Below are 19005 nucleotides of genomic sequence, written 5' to 3'. Positions count from 1 at the left end.
TCTCTTGCTAGTATCCAAAAGGTCTGTTTTATGTGTGTTTAAGAACCATAACCTTTGCCTTATATATATTCTGCTCAAGTTTCAATTGCTAGTCACATTATTTATGTATTTATTTATTTATTTACAGGAAAAAACAGGATGAAAATGCCCCAAGGTCTTTAATTCAAAAAAAATCCAAAATCAGTTCATTTATGTAGTTCAAATTTTAATTATTTGTCCATTGGGGTGTATTTATTACAGTGAATCTAAATTCCTAATGTACAACATAAATGTATATGACCTTTATTGGTATTTCTTATTCAATCTTTCATACTTATTGAAAGGCATTAAAAAATGGATATTGATGAGATACATAGCAACACTGGTACTTCAGAAATATTCTTGTGACAATGTAGCATAGTAGCTCCATGCTATAGAGTGAGTCGGCCTGGGCTTATTTTGTGTTTTATCAATTATTGCCTATGTAATCTGTGAAAAGTTGCATGACTACTTAATACATCAGTTCCCTCATCTTTAAAATGGGAGATATCTATTTATCCTAGATTTTTGTGGAAGCTTATCTGATAAAATACATAAGATTATTAGATCATTTCCAGGTACAAAGAAAACACACAATATGTAGTGGTCAAATTGTGACATAGTATATTAGCTATACTTTTTCTTCTAGGAAAAGAAATCAAAGCTCTAAAACAATTACTTTTAGAGCTAAAAAGAAATCAGCTTGAGACTTGCTGATGATGTTGCATTACAATCTTGCATTTTCCCATTTGGCATCATTGCATTGGCACAGAAAAGTTGATTCTGCCCTATCAGGCAGCTAACGTACCTTCTTTGCCTTTGAAAATTTATGCTACTATTGGACATCAAAAACTGTGTCACATGGAGCTGCTTTCCTGGCAGGGTGTGCTGTTACTGTTGAATCATCTGTTTGTGCTATCATTAAGTACAAAAGCTTTGAAGTAAGACCTAAAGCCAAAATTCTCACAGATGCTGCATGGAAATAAACTTCAAAAGGATGTACAATGCTCATTCACAGACAGGTAAGCATCTGTGAGAGGGAAACAGAGAAAGGAGAGAGACAGAGAGGGGCAGAGAGAGAGAGAGAGAGAGAGTCAAATGATTAGCTTTGAACAAATCATGCCTTAGGCCATCTCTTTCAAATTGATGTCTCTGTTTATATGGCTTCCTGCCTCTCCACTAGGTGACTACTGAAGTCTCAATTTTTGAACCAAATTACATGGCCTTGTTACTAACCTCCCGATACTTTCTTTTATAGTGAGGCTTGTTTTCCATTATGAGACTAAGCTATGAGTAAAGGTGACCAAAAGAAAACAAATTCTATTTAACAAGCTTTGTCTCTACTTAGGTTGTATTTGGAGAAATGAGTCCAAGAATGAACAGATCAAGTATCTGAAATTTTTAAATTGGAGAGCCTTTAAGTGTAATGAATTTACACTCGTTAGATGTTTGTTAAGAAAATATTGTATTTAATGGGCATATGCAAAACTATAAAAAGAGTGTCCAATTTTGATAGTTTGGTGGTCACAAAATGAATTTTCTCTATCTGGAATAAATGTATCAAGCTGTGATAAATTATCTGTTGCCCTGTTTTTATTTTATTTATCAAGTAGCACCTTTAAAATACTGATGCCATACAAAATGAAGAACCAGAAAACAAAATTAAAAAATTAGAACAGGTCAATTTATCAGGATTATAGTTAGATAGCTGAAAGCCTAAAGCATATTCAAAAACCCCAAAATAATTTCATCAAAGGATGTTATAAATGAGGATAAACAGCACAGTTCCCTTTGAGTTTTCATGTCTGTTGTCTTCTATTATTAGTTTATCATATGATTTATTTTTCAGAAAACAAGAGCCTATCAAATGCATGCCACTAAATCTCTTTACCTCTTTGATCTTCACTTATGCTTGAAGGCAAAACAGCTATGTGATGCAAGGCTTTTGAAATGTAGATGCTTTGCCCTTCTTGCAGAAGCCAAACGTTCCTCACCTCCAAGCATTCTGGTCCTGATCGATGGCAAGCTCTGCCTCAAAATATCTTTTCTCTTCTCATCCTTCGTAAGAAGGTATCCATAAATAGGAAGCCTGTGAGCATAACTCCTCATTTCATCTGCCCCACTGATGTTACCCCTGGCTCAGGGGTACCATTGTCTTCTACCGCTGTGGGATGCACTTGACAGCATGCCTGAAAGGCATGCTCTGCAGGTCTGCTATTACCAGCTCATTAGTTAAGTGCAGTAGTAGCTCTAATGATAACTGGGAAGCCACATGCCGCTATCCTCAAACTCTGCATTAATGAAAGAGAAGACAAATCTCTTCGAGTAAAAAATGTGCCTTACTCTGATGATAAAGAAAATTATGATATTCTTCTGGTCAGTACTGAATGTCTTACTTATTATTATTTTTATGCTTTTTTATTACTGTTTCCTAAAAGTTCATATCTCCTCGTCAGAAAAATGTGGTTGAAATTCTAAATTTATCACTTTTCAAAAAACGGTTTATTTATTTTATTTGAAGGAGAAAGAGAGACAGGCCAGTCTTCCATCTGCTGCTTCACTTGTCAAATGCCTGTCGCAGATAGGGCCGAGCCAGATTGAAGCGAGAATTCAGGAACTTAACCCCTGTCTCCCAGGTAGGTAGGTGGGCAGGAGCCCATGTGTATGAACCATCGCTGCTACCTCCGAGATGCCAATAAACAGGAAAGCTGGAACTGGACTCAAAGTGACTCCAGGCTGCTCCACTTAATGATCCAGCTCCCTGCTAATGGGTCTGGAAAAGCAGCAGAAGGTAGCCCAAGTCCTTGGCCCCTGCAGCTGGATGGGAGATCTGGAAGAAACTCCTGGCTCCTGGCTTTGGTCTTGCCCAGCCCCTGGCCATTGCATCCATTTTGGAAGCGAACCAGTGGATGGAAGACCTCTCTCTCTCTCTTTCTCTCTCTATCTTAGTATTTATGCCTTTCAAAAAATAAACAAATAAACCTTTAAAATAAAATGAATAGACTGTTGAAAAGTTAGCCAAACTGGCTACTATATAAAGATGTATCTTTTGAGGAAGGGTTAAAATGAAACATAAATTTTACACTGAAGAAATTAAGAAGTGATAACTTTTATTTATTTTTTTTTTCACGCGCCAAAGCAGGACCCCGTGGGCCTCGCAAGGCGCGCCTCCCACGCCGCTGCTCCCACCCCGAAGCAGGCGCCTGTCTCGGGGCCGCCGGGAGGGCCGAGGTGGAGGGAGAGGAAGCGGCACCGGACCAGACCGGACCGGACCGGACCGGCTCGACAAGTGATAACTTTTAAACAACTGCAAGTTGCAAATCTAAGAGATACTTGAGCATCTAAAATAGGAATTAATAACTTAATTTTGGGTTTATGGGGATTACACTTTAGGTTTCCAGTCTAACCTGTAAAGAGTTTGGAAGGTGTCATTCTTAGCCTAATAAGAAGGAAAAAAGGCACACTAAAAATCAATAGCTCTTCTTCCATGGACCACAGGTTTGAAGTCGCGGTACAAATCACTGCCCTTACAGCTCAAGAGACAGGTGAACACAGAGAAGTGTGGCTTCTCAAGAACAGCTGCCTGGGGCAGAACCCCAGTGCTGCTGCCAATCCTGGTCGCAATAGGTTATAATCAAGCAATTTTTGGAAGTTCTGTGTCATCTTGCTGGAGAGCTGAAATCTCCACGTAGTCCTAGTCTTTGATTAGTTTTACCTCAGGAACCCCACCAGGTTCTCACTGTGAGAAGAATCCTCCCATCTTCCAACAAGGAAGGGGAACAGTACGTATTTGTAAGTATGCCAAGATCTCTCTGTTCTTCTTAACAAGGCTTGCTGTCAAAGGGAACTATTTTACCCCAAACTTGGATTTATTGAAGACTAATCTACTTGATGGAAGTGAAATATCCAACTCTAGGCTCTTTGGGTCTTTCTGTTTCAGGTACGGAGAGAGGAGCAAAGCTGTGAGAGTTAGGAGAGCCATAGCCTGGGGATAGTTGCTTTCTGAAAGACTGCAGAACTGTAGGATACTTAATCCTTCCTTTCCCTGTGGCCACATCAATAGGGCCTTTTAACAAAAACAGGATTACACAGGCAGGTATTGCATCACAGCAGGTTAAACTACAGCCCACAATGCCAGCATCTCTTATGGCACTGGTTCAAGACCCAGATGCTCTGTTTCTAGTCCTGCTCCCTGCTAATGTGCATGAGAAAGCAACAGAAGAAGCCCCATATGGGAGCCCAGGGTGGAGTTCCAGGCTCCTGGTTTCAGTCTGGCCCAGCCCTGGTCGTTGTACCCATTTGTGGAGTGAACCAGCAGATGGAAAATTCCTCTCTCTCTCTCTCAATCCCTCTCTCTGTAGCTTTCTTAAATAAACAACTAAATCTTTTTTTAAAAAAAGATTACAACTAAAATCACTGCAAGCCTACCTTAAAAATAACTTTGTAATTCTAGAGAAACCAAATAAGAACAGGTAAAACAAAAATCAGGGCTTGAGAGAAATTTTGGCCTCTGACAATATGACTACAATAAAGACAATATAAATTCTAGGCAGAAAAGAATAAAAGATCACAATAAAATCAAATATAATTCGGTTTCCTATACCCAGTACATCAAAGGTGGATTTCAATGAAACAATATAAGATAAATATGCACATTTTGTAGAGTGGTTTAGATGTTGGTTAGGACAACTGCATCCCACATGGATATACCTGGGTTTGAGTCCTAGCTGTCTTCCCAATTCCAGCTTCTTTTCAATGAAGAACCTGGGAAGCAGGTGATGATTCACATGGTTGAATGTCTTTGACATCCATGGAAGACCTGTACTGAGTTCCTGGCTAACGGCTTCAGTACTACACCAACCCCAGTAGTTGAAGGCATTTGGCAAATAAGCCAGCAGACAGGATTTTGCCTTTGTATTTTGAATAAATATATTTTAAAAAATTTGCAGGATGTAATTGATAAAAACATGCAGTCTAAACAGAAAAATGAATCATCAAAACAAATATTGGATGTGGCAAAGATTTGGTAGTTATCAGAGTGGGTACTTAAAATAGTTATGATTAATATGTAAATGACTGTAATGGGAAAGGTTGAAAATAAGCCAAACCTGATGGACAATGAAAGCATGTGGATTGAAAAATCTAAGAAAGAATTGTTAGGTAGGAAGCCAGATATGAGCTTGTATGTGTGTGACAAAGGCATCTATGTCCAGCATATGCATCTTCATCTCAAAGTCATCCCGATAATGTTTAAGGGACAGCCCAGTATTCGCATCCTGCCCTGTCCCCTTTTACCCAATAACCTGCCAGGTGGGGGTCCCCCCCACTTCTGCCTGAGAATCTTCCACCATCGTCCAGATACAGCCCAGTATCTGAATTTCAAATACCCTGCTCCAGATCCTGGGTTAGGACTGTGCCAGCTAAGTTTCCTCCTGTCTGATACCTTCAGGGGAAAACTCAAATAGGAGCTTCTTAATATTTACATCCATAAAAATCCTTTGTTTCAGGAGGAGATGTGTGAAGACAAAGACCCAACTCCTTAAAAACCCCCAGCCTCAACCAGACTGTGTGCTCAGCCCTCTGCCCTCTGCCTCTAAGCTGAGTCACCCACCTGCCTGCCCAGGTGTAATCTCTCCACTCAACCATGTAACCTTGCTCCTCCTCCAAGTCTGAGCGACTGAGCACTCTCTCATGTTCTGTCAGGAGAGGTGCCCATCAGTTCTTATGGATGTCCTTTCCCTAATAAACTTTGTTACTTTACTTTCCACTACTCTGTCTCACGCCTGAATTCTTTCTTGAGTGCAGACAAGAACCCTGCCATTCACCGGTAACAGAATCACAAGGAAATGTTAGAAATAAGAAGAAAAAAAAACTACTGAATGCTATATATGAACGTTTGTTTCCCATCAAATTTATTTTGAAATCCTAAATCCTAACCAGCAGGTGGTGGAGAAAGGTCATGGAGATGGAGGAATCATGAACAAGATCAGTGTTCCTTATAACAGAGGCTAAGGGGCTTGTTTACCTGGTTTACCATGTAAGGACCCAGGTAGGAAGCACCTTCTATGGAGAATATGCCCTCATTTGACATGGAGCATGCTGGTGCCCTGATCTTGACACTTAAAACTACGAAAAACAAATTTCTTTTGTTGATATGCTATCCAGTTCGTAGTAACTCATTAAAGAAGTTTGAACAGACTAAGGCACTGTGACAGAAATAAAGAATGCCTCCGATGAAGTTCCTAGTGGAAGGGACATGGCTGAGGAAATAATCAGTCAGCTTGAAGATATTTCTATAGAAACTTCCAACACTGCAATGCATAGAGAAGAAAGGAAGGAAGAAATGAAACAAAATACTCAAGTATTGTTGAAAATTACAAAATATACAGTATTAACCTAAGGAGAATAACAGAAAGTCAAGGAGGGAAGGAACAGAGGAACGTAAATATTTGAAGTAATAATGGCTACTAATGCTCTGTCATAAATGACAGACACAAAACCACGCATGTAATAACATCAAGCAGGATAAATAGCACAATAACAACAATAAAAACCTTACAAAAATGAAACGCAAGAATACTTCACTTGTGCATGTTGTATGAGAATTGAAGAAAACCAAAAAAAAAAAAGAAAGAAAAAAAAGAAAAATCTTCAAAGAAGAAGCTAAGAAGTGGTTAAGCAAACACTTCTATACAAAAACAGGGTCAGATTTATTTATTTATGTATTTATTTGAGAGGTAGACTTACAGGGAGAGGGAGAGACAGAGAGGTCTTCATCCACTGGTCCACTCCCTAAATGGCCCCAAAAATGGCTAGAGCCGGGCCGATCCGAAGCCAGGAGCAAGGAGCTTTTTCGGGTCTCCCATATCGATACAGGCATCCAAGTGCTTGCGCTGTTTTCTACTGCTTTCCCAGGCCATAGCAGAGAGCTGGATTGGAAGAGGAGCAGCTGGGACTAGAAATGGCACCCATATGGGATGCTGCCACTTTAGGAGGAGGATTAACCTACTGCACCGCAGCACCGGCCCCAGGGACAGCATTAAATCTGTCTTTCAGAAATCATGCAAGCCAGAACATAATAGAACAACACCTTTAAAGGTGCTGAGCCAATCCAAAGCCAGGAGGCAGGAGGCAGGAGCCAGGAGCCAGGATCTTCTTCCAGGTCTCCCACATGGGTACAGGGGCCCAAGGACTTGGACCATCTTCTACTGCTTTCCCAGGCCATAGTAGAGAGCTGGATGGGAAGTGGAGCAGCCAGGACTTGAACTGGTGCCCATATGGGACGCCAGCACTGCAGGTGGCTGCTCTCCCAGCTATTCCACTGTGCTGGACCTAAATTAGTTCTTTTAAAGTTTTTTTTTTCTTTTTTTTTTTTTTGGAATTGTGCATTGTAGAGAAGATATTTCAGTATATTTGATGGTGATTTATTGATACATTACTTGATATTCCACCCAACAATCTCAGAACATCATAAATTTGTGCTTGACAAATAATGTTTTACATAAAGTAGCACTTTTGCAAATGTTGGTTTAACCAGTTTGGGGAATTTTGCATCAAACTATAATGATGAATTTATATGACTTCTTCATTTTTCTTTATCTAAACCTGTTTCCATTCCTTCCATTAATCTTCTCCCTCTTCATTACATCTTTCTCCTTTTACAATCTTATCCCTTTTTATAATATGGCACTAGTTCACAACTATGAGTAAATAAAGGATATGTGTGTGTAGAAATATTATTGGAAATTCTCATCACAGAAGTAGGACATAATATTACTTCTAAAAGAGAAAGAGGAAAATGGGAAAACGACATGGAAACCTGCTCCCTGAACTTCGCTATGTGTAATGCTCTCTTCCATTATAACAGATTTTTTTTTCTTTTCTGTTGCAACTGGATTCCAAGTATATTCAAATCCACACTTACAGAACATTATGGTCCAACATAGTATTGCCCTCTTGCGCTTAAAGTAATGAACACTGTCTTATATTTCCTTGGATCTCACTTTGTTTCTTCCTTGGATGGAAAACAAAATAATCTGAAGAATCCATCATTATACTCTTAGAATGGCTTTCTTAGATATTGAAATTCTCAGTTGAAAAATGGAGAAAAACTGTTCATTGAAGTTTTGTACTTTGTCCTATAAAACTGTAACTTACAAATGAAGTAAACTATGCACACCCATATTCAGAATTCTCAGCTGTATATAAGTCTTTCTTCTATGATAAATTGTTCAAGAGTTTCTACATCAGGTATAATTACTTTGTTGCTAATAACTGAAAATAAGTCCATTCAGCTCCTTTTTGAGATCTGTGGTCTTACCATATACACATTTCAGATGAGAAAACACAGTCATGTGACTAATTACTCAACATGACATTGTAGGACCCCAAAAGCGGTGTCCTCTTGTGACGACCCCAGAAACACAGACTCCAGACCAGACGATGCAATAGAACAGGAGGTAATTTTATTTCATTTGCGCAAATGGGCCCTCTGCTGCTGCAAGCAGCGAGAAAGAGAGAGGAGCCCCGAGCAGCTATCTCACACAGCTTTTAAGGGGCAAAACCACAAAATTAACATATCATAGGGTGGCGTAAGTTTATTGGGTAACTACAAGGGGAGGAGGTCGTCGAGGAGGAGGAGAAACGGGGGCTACGTGCCCTACGTGTCTAAGCTTGGACAAGGGGAGGTTGTCCTTGAAGAGCAGAAAGGGATGGCTACGTGCCCTACGTGCCTCACGGTTTCTTTGTTAAGCTTGAACAAGCACAGGGGAGGGGGCTTAGGTGCATACCAGGATGTTCTGTCGCCCTTATCTCTGGGTAGTAGCCCTTATCTCTGGGTAGTAGCTATCTGCTTTCTCTGTGAACTTAGTTTACTCCCCATTTCCCAGGACTGTTTTATTAAGGCCATTTTTTATGGCGGCTCTTGGCTCCTTTCAACATAACTGATGAATAAAGAATAGTATAGAAATCCAAAGATCCCATATGGGAGCCACATGTATTTTAATCAAAATTTGATCTGCTTAGCCTGTGCTTATCTTGGCTTCTTACATTAAATATTGATTTACAATAGATATAACATTGGTAGATGATGCTGGCGATCAACTATATATCATGAAAATTTAGAATGTGTAAAGTTTATTTAATTTTTCTTTCTTGATAGCCTCACAATATGCTGACCAAGAGGGAAAAAAAGACAACTTTTCTGTTAGACTATTGTATTTTTTTCTTAATCCATAAGTGACATTGAAAACTAAAATTCAGAAGACCAGTAATATATACATAATAATAGATAGTACTTTTTAAAGTGTCAAAAGTAAATATGCCAGCAAAAGTCTACATAAGATTTAATTATAGGCTCAAGTAGACAGATAAGCAGAGTAAAGTATTTTTTACTGACAGACCATGTAGCCCCTGTTATTGAATTCTGCTCAATAGCTAACGAAGCAGTCATCAATTTGGTGACTTAAACATTTAATTTTCTTGAGACATCACAGTGAACAAGGAAGGAATGAGAATTGTGCAGACAATTGAAATTTATACTGCAAATAACAACCCGGCATTGCAAAGTGACATAAAATAAGGTTTGTATGAACTGCAATATTGAACATGCTCTCCACTGAGAATGCTTGGTACTGTAAATATATCATTTTCCTCAAATGGATGCATATATTTAAGAAAATCTAATGAAACTTGCAATGTGTATTTATATGCTTGACTAAACCACACGGAAATCAGTCCGGAAAGGGAGTTTACGATGATTTTCCATAGTCTGCCTTTTGTAGTCCATGACCCTAGCCTTACCCATTCCCCTCTCTAGGATTTCCAGTTCAGTTACATTTCTTCTTCTTTCTGTCAGTAAGAATTTTCTCCTCATTTCTACTTCTCTTTTAAATTTCTTGACTTCTGATCCAAATCTCTATTGCTAAAGCTGGAAACTGCTTTTGCCTGATTTTCTCTCACTGTATCGGCCCAGCCACACTCACCTCTGGCCATTTTCCTCAAACTGCCTTCTGTGGGTGGATGGCAGCTCTGAGGTATTGTACAAAAAGTCAGGAATCCAGGCAGGTGAATTGATGGTCTCCAACTATAAGGCTGACCTACTCCCTGCTTCTCACACATTCTCACTGTAACTGATGAAGGAAAAGTTCTAAGTTGTTTAATCCTTTTAGAGCTTTCGTAGCCTCAGGTTCCCTTGCACTTCAAGGTGATAAGATTTTTCCATCTGCTACATTGAAAATATTGAATGCCTCTGGAGACAGCCTCTTTATGCTCAGACCAAATCCACAAAAACCCTGCCATGGGCATGCATGGCTTTTCTCTTCTCCCACCGTTAATCAGAGATTAATTCCTCTCCACAGTCCTCAGGAAGCATATGAATTTCCTAACTTACCTTGTCAATTGGATCCTTACAAAAGCTTTTGAAACTACTCATGTATCACTCATAAGAAACATTTTTGTTAAGTCTCTCAAAGTATATATGGGAACTTATGTATTACCTTTACAATCTTTCCCTGGGTCTAAAATTATTTCACAATATAAGAAGAGTCTAGCATTTTATCCCCTGTTCTCAGATTACTCTAATTCTTGACTCTTTTTTCATAGTAAAACTTCATGGGAAACGTTTTCCCCCTCAACTTCTTTCCTCCTCAAATCGTTCCAGGTTTTATAGTTAATACCCCAAAGGATCACAATGCCACCACTGTAGTTTCCAACAAATGAAGGTGATCAGGATTTTTAGCCCCAGTCTTTATCTACGGGGGTGGAGAGGGAGCTGGATGGAAGTCAAGAAATGGAAACTCAATCCAGTCTCCTACATGGGTGGCAGGGACCCTGCTACGTGAGCCATGACTGTTGCCTCCTGGGTCTCCGTTAGCAAGCAAGGTGATTCAGGAGCCAGAGCAAGAATCAAACTGCACTACTCTGATGTGGGACACAGACATGTTACTCGTTAGGCTAAGCACATGCTCCTAGTCGTAACCGACTTAGCCCAGTGTTCCACACAGACTCACCTACTGTTGAAATATGCCTGCTTTTGCTATTGTTCTTCTGTTAGGCATAATATCATCCTAGACTGTGGCTCTCTTAACCTTTTCTCTGTGGCACTTCCCTCTGTGAGTCCCTGTCAGCATCTAGGACTCTCAGCTAGAATCTCTGACTTCATATATGTACCTGAAAATAGCTTCCTATTCAAAATCTCCAGCCCAGACAGCTTTTTTTTTTTTTTCCTGTTCGGTTTAACAATCAGTTCTATTTTCAGTAGTTCCAGTAAGATTTCTAAAGCACATGCAAACTTTATATATCAATGCTCCCTACCTTAACCTTCCCTTCACTGAGTTTAAACTATGAATCATTGAGTCATCCTTAAGTCACTACTGCACATTCTCTTATCAATTTGTCATAAAGCACCCTTTTCTCTGTACTATGGCTGCCATGTCATTCAAACTAATATTCTTAACGTGAAGAAAGTAATTCTCTAAAGCTGCAATATACTTCATTAAAACTTGTAAATTCTATGTTCAAGAGAATCTTATTGAATTGAACACAATGATAGTTAAATCATGATTGCACACTTTTCGAAACCAAAACATATTCACTCTCTATGTATAAATAATATTCAAAGCCAAAATATATTCACTCTCTATGTATTGGTGGGGCTGGTGCTATGGCATAGTAGGTTAAGACTCTGCCTGAAGTGCAGGCATCCCATATAGGCACCAGTTCAAGTCCCAGCTGCCTGCTAATGGCCAGGGAAAGCAGCAGAGGATGTCCCAAGTGCTTGGGCCCCTGCACCCATGTGGGAGACCTGGAAGAAGCTCCTGGCTTTTGGCTTTGTATCAGCCCAGCTCTGGCCATTGGGGCCATTTCCAGAGTGAACCAACACGTGAATGATATCTCTCTCTCTCTCTCTCTCTCCCTCTCCCTCTCTCCCTCTCTCTGTAATGCTGCCTCTCAAATAAATAAATATATCTTTAAAACGTTAATATTAGAAAAAATACCAGTTTATATTTTCCTTCAATTTTATAGGGTATTTTGGTCACCAGATATATTTTATCAAAAGAATGGAAATTCATTTGCAACTATCAAAAATAAGCAAATAATTTAATATATTAATTACAAAAAACTAAAAGAAGGAAGGGTAGGAAGGAAGGCCAGCTTGTACTGATGATATTTTGATTGGGTTGTATTTTAGTGTGTTATAGAATAGGATAAAATTTACAGAATTATACCTAAGTTGTACACAAGATGTTACAAGGATATTAAATTTACCTAATAAAATAATAAATTATATTCAAGAGCATGCATTAAAATATTTTCTTTCATCTCTGATTTAACTTTATTTTGATAAAGAATTATCTGTTCTGTGAAGAAAAATTATCAAAAACTACAATCTAATGTTCACTTTTTATCTTGATTTTTGTCCCACAAATATAGTATAGTTAAGGAAAATGCAATAAGCACTTTTAGAATAACAGTAAGATGGAAAAATTTAAATGTTGGAGGACTGTTATTTTTAAAATAGGGTAAATAACAGTACCTATTATTAAAATAGTATTAATATGCTTAGTTATTAGTAAAAAGAAATAACTGCATAGATTTTAAAGCAATAGTTGTATCTATTTATACTAAAATATTATTTTTTGTAAATATAATTGATAAACAGAATTTCAAATACGATATAATAATTATACAGTAGTGCTTGCATTTCAAATTAAAAGGAAGAAGTGCATGTATATATGGAAGATGGAATATATTTAAATATTGTTGCACTCTAAAATATCTAATATATGATTTCACAGGAAAATATAACTTTAGAAATGAAATGAAGTAAAAGAAAATCTTTAGAGAACCTGTAGAGAATCATGATTATAAAACAAAACCAAACCGTTAAACCAAATAAGAGTCTAATGCAGGACAGGTTAGGTTTTGCCCCAGGATATGAAATTTTATTGACCTCAACAAATGCCTACATTATACAATTTAAAAAATGTGCTTTTGTATTACTTGACAGCAAGCGCATGTCAGCTACAGTGAAATTTTAAAATAAAAAGAAAGCTTAGAAAAATGAGTTACAGTAGAAAAGTGTCAGATGGTTTTGGTTGTTACCATCTTCCAATGGGGACCCACTTCAATAATTCCACTTAGATTGAGTCCATGTTTTTGAAATGACTTCCATATCAGAGTAAATTTAATGTATTTTATACAACATGAGAATTTGCTTGTTGGTGAAGCATATAGTATTCTTCCTGTCGCTCCCCCTCTTCGTGGAGGAACGACACAGGACCCTGCGCTGTTCTTTCGTCTGCTCGGCCCTCCCCGGGTTTGCTGCTGGTTCTTCCCAGGTTGGCTACGGACCCTTACACCTCCGTGGAAGGGCGGTTCCCCCTGCCACATTCCCCACTTCCACGGGGGAGCGGCACACCGCCAGCCGGCTCTCTTGGGGGCTGCACAGGTGTTCCTTCAGATGTTCCCCTTAGATGTTCCTGGTGCATGCTGTCTCTCTCCTCCCTTATAGTCCTCTTCCGCCAATCCCAACTCTGCTACCCACATGCCGAGTACGCTGCTCTCCTCCAATCAGGAGCAGGATCAGCTCCTGGAGGTCAGCACTCAAGTTGGCAAGAGGCAGCTGCGTAGAAGCTGTTTTCTCCTCTCCCAGCACCATATTGTGGGAGAGCAGATGCATAGAATAAGTCTTAATTCCAGTAACTCAGTCCAGTCCGGGTTGCTCCCCACACTACCAAAAACAATGGGTTAAATTTCTTATATTTATATTTACATTTCTTATGTTTCTAAATCTATCTATCTGATTTTTCAAAAGGGACTTACTGATAATCAATGACAACATTTCCTAGGTCACTGTGAAGATCCCGGAAGTCACACACACCCTAAAAACTCACAATAAGAAAACTGATGCAGAGCAATGTACTGATTCAGTAAGTTTTGGGGTAAAAGTGGGTTTAAAACTCAGATATACTGCTTCCCTAATATGAATGAGCTAATTGCTATAAATGTTGGAGTATTTATATTTCAAGTGGAAACATTATTAATTCTTCTTTCCTGAAGTTTGTTTCAAGAATTAATTCCAGGGGCCAGCGCCTTGGCTCACTTGGCTAATCCTCTGCCTGCAGCGCTGGCATCCCATATGGGCGCTGGGTTCTAGTCCCGGTTTCTCCTTTTCCAGTTCAGCTCTCTGCTGTGGCCCGAGAGGGAAAAGGAGGATGGCCCAAGTGCTTGGGCCCTGTACCCGCGTGGGAGACCGGGAGGAAGCACCAGGCTCCTGGCTTTGGATAGGCGCAGCTCTGGCCATGGCAGCCACTTGGGGGATGAACCAATGGAAGGAAGACCTTTCTCTCTGTCTCTCTCTCTCTTTCTCTCTCTCTCTCTCACTGTCTATAACTCTACCTGTCTAATAATAATAATAATAATAATAATAAAAGAATTAATTCCAGCCATTGTTTTAATAAATAATAGCAAAACAGTGTTCTTGCTTTACATGCAAATGTGGGCATTGTGTGCTTTGTTTCTTTCATTTCCTTGCAATATGTAAATTTACTGTTGAGGTTTAATGTTTTATACACAGCTCACCCACCCCTCACTACACACCCAATCCATGCCCCTTTATCCATGTCTCCAAGTTGTGGGTGCGGATGCTCTTTCATGTATGTAGGTGATTGTAAAGCAAGCCCACTTAAAATAGGTATATATTTTTTATTTATTTGAAAGGCATAGTGACAGAGGGAGAGGGATAGACAGAGTGAGAGGATATAGAGAGAGAGAAAGGGAGGGGGCAGAGTGAAAGGAGAGAGAAAGAGATCTTCTTTCCATGGGCTTTACTCCTTACATGGCTGCAACATCCAGGGCTGGGTCAAGTTGAACTCAGGAGCCAGGAATTCCAACTGTGTCTTCCATGTGGGTAGTAGGAACCTGAATGCATGGGTTAGTGTTTACTGCTTCCTAGGTTCATTAGCAGGAAACTGAATTGGAAGAGGAGGGGCGTGCTGGCTTCAGGCACTCAGATATAGAATGCAGGTGTCCCAAGTGACACAATGCATCACAATGCCTGCCCCTGCATATATGTTTTAGTAATAAGACACAATAAGCATGTGTGTGCACATATTCACTCCTTATGTGTTATGAAACATGTTCAGCCGATTGCCTTTGTGTTCTTCCTGAGCTGTCTCATAGTAAGTATCTCAACATGGCAGTCTATGGAAGCTATGACTGTGTACTATTATGCATCCATTCATTCACCGGAAGAATCAAGCAGTATTTATAGGTTTGTCAGTTGAAAGATTATGTACAATACTAAAAGTGTTACTAATTTTATATCTCTAGTTTTTTCCCAATTCTTTTATTATTTTAAAAGACTTAAATGTTTAGGAGAGATTTATAGGCAAAGCAACATCTTTGTAAACATCATCCAAGTCTTCTGATATAATTTGCTCCCAGCTCTAAAAACATCTGTCATTTGATACAATATTGTTTTATGTTAATTCCTGGAGAAAAAGAAAAATGTCAAGTAACATGAGATGTATTTTTATTATAATAAATCATGAAAACATTGTTTTATTTAACCAACCACAAATTTATTGGTATTGTAAAAAAGTGTAGGAAGGTGGATGCCCTTTATAATGAAGTGTTTTCTCTTCTATGTTGTGAAACTGAACACTACATGAGCACATCAGAACCCCCCAAAACTTTATACAAAATATTTTCGCTGTATAAATCAAAAATTCAAAATGGGATGCCTTAGCCACTCTCTAGGACTTCAAAAGCACAAAATACACCTACATCACACTCCAAGAACATTTTATAAGAATGATATTAAGCATATGGGAATTTATTTCTAGCTGGTAGAATAAAGCTTTTCATTTTTAGTTAGAATTCAATGAATGCATATATTAATGAATGTTGAGGTATATTTCATTAAATTTTGAAACCAAGAATTTTCTTTTAAATGATTAGTATTACATGTTATTTATCACATATACTAAGTAGCATATTAACTTCGTATTATTTTGGCATTGAAGACCACTTTGAGTAATATCTTTAATTCTAGACTATGTAGTAGATATTTTTCAGCTATAATAGTCATTTCCAATGTGTTTTAAAATATAGATCAATTAGTTTTGAATTTCTTTTAAAGAAAAATATATAATTACGTTTGTATATTTGCTATAAGCCATATTTAATATTGTAGAATTTTACTATAGCTTAAAAATTAATTGTTGAAATGAAATGACTTCTTAAACATAAAATAGAATAACACATTGTATGTCATGATATGTCATTTAATTATGCAATATGTAATGCCTTACAAATATGTGACATTATACATTAAACCTAATATTTAAATTCTATGTGAGGTCAACAACTTTCTTAATCGATGCTCCTTCACTAAAAAAGTATGAATCAAAGTTCAGAAATAATATGTTTTTTGAGTATAGGCAGGACCTATCTATAAAAAAATAAAACCACAGATACATGAGAATTCTCTTTCTCAATTCACTGGCTAGAAATTTAAAATACTACTAATAATTTATTAACATTAATAATTACTAATAACATGTTGTTTTATTATTAATTTTAGTTAACATAACTACACAACATATGAATTTTATTTAAAATTGTCCTTATCATACTAAGCAAATTCAAATATTACAAATTGTATTTGTATTTGTTTTAATCACTTTTCTTATCAGATGTGGGTAATAAATATTATTAACTATTCCTAAGCATTCACTAAAATTTTTATATTATTGATGGTGGTAATGTTGGTGAAATATTTTCCCCAAATTAAATCATCCTTGCATTTCTGATATTAAATATTTGTAATTATGAAACTTTTTATTTTTCTTCAGATTAATTTTTCTACTGCTTTATGTAAGTTTTCTTCACTGTTAATTACTGAAGTAATTCTTTAATTTAGCTAATTGTCAAATTTATATTTAATAAGCAGCTTTGTTTTCTATACCTTGAAATTTTATGTAGTGCTCATTGCATTTTTTCCTTCATGTTTTACAAAAATAGCTCAATATGCATCAAAGGCAACACCATTTGTAACTTTTCCTGGCATTTATTGATAGGTACTCCTTTTTAAACATTAAAATAAAACTCTTCAATTATGAAATACATTATGTCTTTGTTTTAGGCAATAAGGATAATCAGAGGAAAAGGAATAAGGAAATAAAGATAATAAAACCTTAAAAAAGTTTAAATGCACTAATATTCTTGATGTGCCTGTTGTTCAAGATATTTGTATTGGAAGATGTATTTTTCCCCTCAGTGGTTGTCATTTATTTTCTTTCAAATAGTGTTTTTTAATTTTTTAATGTCAACATGGCATTCCAAAATGTTTATATGATTATATATCTACTTTAAAGGCACAGAAACATAGAAAGAGACAAGGAGATTTTTCATTTGCTAGTCCACTGATGCCTGTAGCAGCAAGGGCTGGTGCAGGTTGAGGCCAGGAACCCAGAGTTCCATCCACTTTTCCATCCACTTTTCCCACATGGGTGGCAGGTGCTCAAGCACCTGATCCTTCATCTGCTTCACTGGTTCACTACCCAAATGCCTGCAAAGCCTAGGCTGTGCTAGCACAATACCAGGAAATGAGAATTTGTATAGGCCTCCCACACAGGCAGCTGGGACTCTACTACTTGTCAAACCATCAACTGTTTCTGAAGGTCTGCACTAACAGGAAGCTGGAATTGGAAGCCAAAACTGAGACACCAACCCAGGTACTCTGATACGGGCTGTGGATATCTTAGTCAGAGACTTAATTGCTTGTCCAAATTCTTGAAATGTAGATGATTTTCTTTTCCTTTTTTTTTTTTTTTTTTTTTTTGGACAGGCAGAGTGAACAGTGAGAGAGAGAGAGACAGAGACAGAAAGGTCTTCCTTTGCCGTTGGTTCACCCTCCAATGGCCGCCACAGCCGGCGCGTTGCAGCTGGCGCACCACGCTGATCCCAAGCCAGGAGCCAGGTGCTTCTCCTGGTCTCCCATTCGGGTGCAGGGCCCAAGCACTTGGGCCATCCTTCATTGTACTCCCAGGCCACAGCAGAGAGCTGGCCTGGAAGAGGGGCAACTGGGACAGAATCCGGCGCCCCGACTGGGACTAGAACCCTATGTGCCAGCGCTGCTAGGCGGAGGATTAGCCTATTGAGCAGCGGCGCCGGCTGATCCTATAGATGATTTTCAATTTCTATGAAAGAGGATTAGCCAGTTTAGTTGTCCTTATACCTAATGATATCTTAAGATTATAAATAGCCAAAATTTATATACATTAATAGTGACTCACATATTTGATACAAAGGTCACTGAAAGTTAACAAATCTTAAAAACCTAATTCTTCAATGCTGTCACAAAAATATTTTTTTAAAAGATTGATTTATTGTTTTTTAAAAAGTAACTGTCTGTTATTGAATTTACTTGGCTAAGCAAATGATGGTCTGGTCAATAAATAGGTTCCAAGGAAATGCACTCAATGCCAAAGTACATATTCTGATAGGTTTGTAAAACTCTTTCATGCTGCGTTTCAATATTTTGGGTATGTATTTCATCATAGGCTAGTCACAACAAGGAACACTTCCGTACTGCACAAGAGGAAAAAAAAAAATGTTTCTCTGGGTCATTTTATAAATCTGTGGAAAACAGGTGTTACAAATACGTATACCTGTGTTATGCTGGTGCTCCTAATGAGTCTTGGCACCTTCCAAATTTAATTCTAAGCAGTAAATTCAAGAGAAAAGTCATCATTATTACACAATAAATTAGAAAGTTTGACTCAGCCCAAGAGATAAATGAACTTCAGCACTGGGTCCACTTAGCCATTCAGTGGCTAGCGACAGGAGAGGGCTCAATAGAGCAGAGTTGGCAGGTCCTACTTTGCCCCACTCATGCTGAGTAGACACAGCACAGATCAGAGACAAGTTGTATTGCTTCACAGTTACTACAAACTCAGTAATTTAAAAATAAGCATTCCT

At 38.1% G+C, this 19005-nt stretch overlaps 1 long non-coding RNA gene across 1 annotated transcript in view; it reads left to right on the top strand.

The window, feature by feature from the left end:
- Positions 1-13949, top strand: part of LOC127492757 (uncharacterized) — a 35718-nt gene extending 21769 nt beyond the window's left edge. The window contains exon 3 of the long non-coding RNA XR_007922487.2: positions 13869-13949. This is a non-coding gene — a long non-coding RNA (uncharacterized lncRNA). The remainder of the gene's footprint in view (positions 1-13868) is intronic.
- The last annotated feature ends 5056 nt before the right edge of the window (positions 13950-19005 follow it).

Source organism: Oryctolagus cuniculus, chromosome 14 (assembly GCF_964237555.1).
Source record: "Oryctolagus cuniculus chromosome 14, mOryCun1.1, whole genome shotgun sequence".
NCBI lineage: Eukaryota > Metazoa > Chordata > Mammalia > Lagomorpha > Leporidae > Oryctolagus > Oryctolagus cuniculus.
Note: the sequence above shows the minus strand (reverse complement) of the source record. Positions and strands in the feature narration are given on the sequence as shown.